Source organism: Procambarus clarkii, chromosome 50 (genome assembly GCF_040958095.1).
Source record: "Procambarus clarkii isolate CNS0578487 chromosome 50, FALCON_Pclarkii_2.0, whole genome shotgun sequence".
NCBI lineage: Eukaryota > Metazoa > Arthropoda > Malacostraca > Decapoda > Cambaridae > Procambarus > Procambarus clarkii.
In genome coordinates, this window is record NC_091199.1 from 32,130,977 (window position 1) to 32,137,456 (window position 6,480).

Here is a 6,480-nt window from a genome sequence, read left to right on the forward strand (position 1 = left end):
AAGCAACAACGTCATCAACAGTAATAAACAGCAGCAAAAGTAACAACGTCATCAACAGTAATAACAGCAGCAAAAGTAACAACGTCATCAACAGTAATAACAGCAGCAAAAGTAACAACAGCAGTACTAAAACAGTAACAACAATATGAAATAGCAACAAAGCAGCACCAGCAACAGTATCAACAACAGCAACAGTAACAACAGAAGCATGAGCAACAGTATCAACAGCAGCAACAGTAACGACAGCAGGAACAGTAACGACAGCAGCAACAGTAACAACATCAGACACAGTAACAACAGCAGCAACAGTAACAACAGCAGCAACAATAACAACAGCAACACCGGGAACAAATGCAACAGCAACACCAGCAACAATAACAACAGCATCAACAATAACAACAGCAGCGCCAATAACAACAGCAGCAACAATAACAACAGCAGCACCAGTAACAACAGCAGCAACACAGTAACAAACAGCAGCACCAGCAACAGTAACAACAGCAATACCAGCATCATAAACTATTACAGCAACAGTAACAACAATAGGAATAGCAACAAAAGCAGCACCAGCAACAGTATCAACAACAGCAACAGTAACAACAGAAGCATGAGCAACAGTATCAACAGCAGCAACAGTAACGACAGCAGCAACAGTAACGACAGCAGCAACAGTAACAACATCAGACACAGTAACAACAGCAGCAACAGTAACAGTAACAACAGCAGCAACAGTAACAACAGCAGCACAAACAACAGTAACAACACCAGCATCAGCAACAGTAACAACAGCAGCACCAGCAACAGCAACAACAGCAATACCTGCATCATAGACAATTACAGCAACAGTAACAACAGTAACAACAGCAGCACCAGCCACAGTAACAACAGCAGCATCAGTAACAACAGCAGCACCAGGAACAGTAACAACAGCACCACAATCAATAGTAACAATAAAAGGAACATTAACAACAGCAGCAACAGTAACATTAGCAGCAACAGAAACAACAGCTGCAACAGTAAAACATCAGCAACATTAACGACAGGAACAACAGTAAAACACTGGCAACAGTATCAACACAAGCAGGAGTAACAACAACAGCAACAGTAACAACTGCAGGAAAAGTAATAACAGCAACAACAGTATCAACACAAGCAGGAGTAACAACAGCAGCAACAGTAACAACTGCAGGAAAAGTAATAACAGCAACAATAGTAACAACAGCATCAAAAGTAACAATAGCAGCAAAAGTAACATCAGCAGCACTAGAAGCACTATTGCCACAGTAACAACAGCAGCACAAGCAATTCACAACAGCAACACGTGTAACAACAGCAGCAAAATATACAGTTACATTATAAGCAACAGTAACAACAGCAGCAACAGTAACAATAGCAGAACCAGCAACAGTAACAACAGCGGCAAGAGTAATAATAGCAGCAACAGCAACAGAAACAACAAAAGCCTCAACAACAGTAACAACATCAGGAACAGCAATAGTAATAATAGCAGAGCCAGCAACAGTAACAACAGCAGTAACTGTAACAATAACAGCAACAGAAACAATATCCGGACCAGCTACAGTAACAACGGCAGTAACAGAAAAATAGCAGCAACAGTAAAAACAACAGCACCAGCAACAGTTGCAACAGTTACAACAGCATAACCAGCAACAGTAACAACAACTGAACCTTCATCATTAGCCAAGGCAGCACCAGCAACATTAGTAGTAACAACAGAAGCACCAACAACATTAACTACAGCAGCACAAGCAACATTAACCACAGCAGCACCAGCAACAGTAACAACAGCAGAACGAGCAAAAGAAACAACAGCACCAGCAACAGTAACAACACCCAGAACAGTAACAACAGAAGCAGAAGCTAAAGAAACAACAGCATTACTAGCAACAGTAACAAGAGCAGCATCAGTAACAACAGAAACACAAACATCAGTAACAACAACACCAACAGTAAGAACAGCAGCAACCGTACAAACAGTAACAACAGCAGCAACAGAAAGAGTAACAACAGCAGCAACAATAGCAACAGCAGCAACAATAACAACAGAAGCAACAGTACCAACACCAGCAACAGTGAAAACAGCAAAACCTATAACAACACCAGCACAAGGAACAGTAACAACAACAGCAACAATAACAACAGCAGCAGCAATAACAATAGTAGCAACAGTAAAAACAGCAGCACCAGAAACAACAGCATCACCAGTAATAACAGCAGCAGCAACAAAAACAAAACAAGAAATAGTAACAACAGCAGCAACAGTAACAACAGCCACACCAGCAACAATAACAACAGAAACACCATCAACGGTAACAACAGCAGCTCAAGCAACAGTCACAACAGCAACCACTGTAAAACCCGCAGCACAAGATAATGTAACACTATCAGCAAAAATACCAACAACAACAACAGTATCAACAGCAGCAACAGTAACAACAGCAGCAACAGTAACAATATCAGCACCAGAAACAATATCAACAGGAGGACCAGCAACAGTAACAACAGAAGCACCAGCAACAGTAACAGAGGCAGCACCAGCAACAGTTACAAAAGCAGAAAGTGCAACAAAAACAGCAACAGTAACAATAGCATTACCAGCAACAGTACCAACAGTTGTAACAGTAAAATAGAAGCACTAGTAACAGTAATAACAGAAGAAACAGTAACAACAACAGCACCTGCAACAGTAAAAACAACAGTACCAGCAACAGCAACAATAGCAACGCCAGCAACAATAAAAACAGCAGCACCAGCAATAGTAAAAACAACAGCACCAGCAACAGTTACAACAGGATCACCGGCAACAGTCACAACAGCAGAACCTTCAAGATTAACCAAGACAGCACCAGCAACAGTAACAACAGCAGCACAAGCAACAGTAACAGCAGCAGCACAAGCAACAGTAACAACAGCAGCACCAGCAATAGTAACAACAGCAGCACAACAACGTTAACCGCAGCAGCACCAGCAACATTAACCTCAGAGTTGGAAAAGTATATGAGTGGGATTGAGTGGTTATAGATAGGAGCTGACTCGTATGGGCCAATATGCCTTCTGCAGTTACCTTTGTTCTTATGTTCTTATGTTCACAGCAGCACCCAACAACATTAACCACAAACAGCAACAGTAACAGTAACAACAGCAGCACGAGCAAAAGTAACAAACGCAGCACCAGCAGCAGTAACATCACCAGCAACAGTAACAAAAGATGCACAAGTTAAAGTAACAACAGCAGTACATGAAACAGAAACAAAAGCAGCATCAGTAACAACAGAAGCACAAGCAACAGTAACAACAGCAGCAACAGTAACAACAGCAGCAACAGCAAAAGCAGCAGCAACAGTAACAGCAACAGCAACAATAACAAGTACATCAACAGTAAAAACAGCAATACCTGTAACAACAGCAGCACAAGCAACAGTAAAAACAGTAACAACAGTAGCAACAGTAACAACAACAACACAAGCAACAGTAAAAACAGAAACAACAGCAAACAACCAGCAATAGTAAAAACAACAGCAACAGTAACAACAGCAGCAGCAGTAACAACAGCAGCAACAATAGCAACAGCAACACCAACAACAGTAACAACAGCAGCACAAGCAAGTCACAACAGCAACACCTGTAACAACAGTAGCACAAGATATAGTAGCAACAGTAACAACAGGAGAACCAGAAACAGTAACAACAGCAGCAACAGTAACAATAACAGCACCAGCAACAGTAACAACAGCAGCACCAGCCACAGTAACAACATCAGCACTAGCAACAGTAACAATAGCAGCACCTGCAACAGTAACAACAACAGCAAATGAAACAATAACGGCAACAGCAACAGAAATAGCAACAGTAAAAACAATAGAAACATTAACAACAGGAGCACCTGCAATAGTATAAACAGTAGCACCAGCAACAGTAGCAACAACAACACCATCAAATCAACAACTGCAGCACCAGCAATAGTAAAAACAAGAGCTCAAGCAAAGGTAACAACAGCAGCATAATCAACAGTATCAATAGCAGCACCAGCAAAAGTAACAACAACAGCAACTGTAACAATAGCAGCACCAGTAACAGTAACAACAGCAGCAACAGTACCAATACGAGCAACAGTAAAAACAGCAATACCTGTAAAAACATCAGCATAAGGAACAGTAACAACAGCAGCAACTGTAACAATAACAGCAACAGTAACAACAGCAATAGCAGAAAAATAGCATCACCCGAAACAGTAACAACAGCAGAACCTGCAACATTAACAAAGGCAGCACCAGCAACAGTAACAACAGCAGCACAAGCACAGTAACAACAGCAGTATGAGCAACAGTAACAACAACAGCAACAGTATCAACAGCAGCAACTGTAACAACAGCAGGACCAAGCAACAGTAACAACAGCAGCACCAGCAATAGTAACAACAGCAACACCTACAATATTAACCACAGCAGCACCAGCAACATTAACCACAGCAGCACCAGCATCAGTAACAACACCAGCAACTGTAACAATAGAAACACAAACTAAAGTAACAACACCGGTACAAGCAACAGTAACAAGATCAGCATCAATAACAACAACAGTAACAACATCAGCAACATTAACAACGGCAGCAACAGTACCAACAGTGACAACAGCAGCAACAGTAACAGTAACAACAACAGTAACAATAACAACATCAGCAACAGTACCAACACCAGCAGCTACAGTAACAACAGCAACAACCGTAATAACAGCCGCACCGGTAACCATACCAGCAATAGTAACAAGCAATAGTAACCTGCAACAGTAAAAACAGCAGCACAAGCAAAAGTAACAACAGCAGCAACAGATACAACAGAAGCAACAATAACAACAGCATAATCTGCAACAGAAAAAAACAGCATCAGCAACGGTAACAGCAGCAGAAACAGTAACAACAGAAGCACCTGCAACAGTAAAAACAGCAGCACCAGCAACAGTAACAACAGCAACAGTAGGAATAGTTACAACAGCAGTACCAGAAATAGTAAAAACAACAGCACCAGCAACAGTTACAACAGCATCACCAGCAACAGTTATAACAGCAGAATCTGCAAAATTAACCAATGCAGCATCAACAACAGTAACAACAGCAGCACAAGCAACAGTATCAACAGCAGCACAATCAATAGTAACAACAGCAGAAAAATTAACAACAGTAACCATACCAGCAACAGTAACAAGAGCAGCAACAGTAACAACAGCAGCAAGAGTAACAACAGCAAAACCAGTAACAATAGCAGCAACAGTATAAACACCAACACCAGTAACAACAGCCACACCAGCAACAGTAAAAACAGTAACACCAGCAACAGTAACAACAGCAGAACCAGGAAAAGAAACACCTGCAGCAACAGTAACAATAGCTGCACAAGCAAGAGTAACAACAGCAGCAACAGTAACAACAGTTGCACCTGCAACAGTAACAACAGCAGCACCAGCAACGGAAACAACATCAGAAACAGTAACAACAGCAGCACCTGCAACAGTTAAAACAGCAGCACAAGCAAAAGTAACAATATCAACACCAGCAACAGTAACAACAGCAGTACCAGCAATAGTAACAACAACAGCACCAGCAACAGTTACAACAGCATCACCAGCAACAGCAGAACCAGAAACATTAACCAAGGCAGCACCAGCAATAGTAACAACAGCAGCACAAGCAACAGTAACAACAGCAGCAACAATAACAACTGCAGAAATAGTACCAACACCCGCAACAGTAAAAACAGCAATACCTGTAACAACAGCAGCACAAGCAGCAGTAACAACAACAACAACAACAGTAACAAAAGCACCAACAGCAGCACCAGCAACAACAGCAGCAACAGTAACAACAGCAGCAACAGTAACAACAGCAGCAACAGTAACAACTGCAAAACCAGTAACATCATAAGCAATAGTAACAAGAGCAACAACAGTAATATCCGCATCAACAGTAACAATATCAACAACAGAAACAATATCAACAACAGTAACAATAGCAGCACCAGCAACATAAACAGCGGCAGTATCAGAAAAATAGCAGCACAAGCAACAGTAACAACATCAGAAACAGTAACAACAGCAGCACAGGCAACAGTAATACCAGCAGCACCAGCAACGGTAACAACAGCAACACCAGCAACAGTAACAAGTGCAGCACCAGCAACATTAAAAACAACAGCACCAGCAACAAATACAACAGCATCACCAGCAACAGTAACAACAACAGAAAATGCAACAATAACCAAGGCAGTACCAGCAACAGTAACAATAGCAGCACAAGCAACAGTAACAACAGGAGCCCCAGCAACACTAACCACCACAGCACCAGCAAGAGTACCAACAGCAGCACAAGCAACAGTAACAGCAGCACCAGCAACAGTAACAACAATAACAACAACAAAAACAACAGCAGCAACAGTAACAACAAAAAGTACCAAAAACAGTAACAAC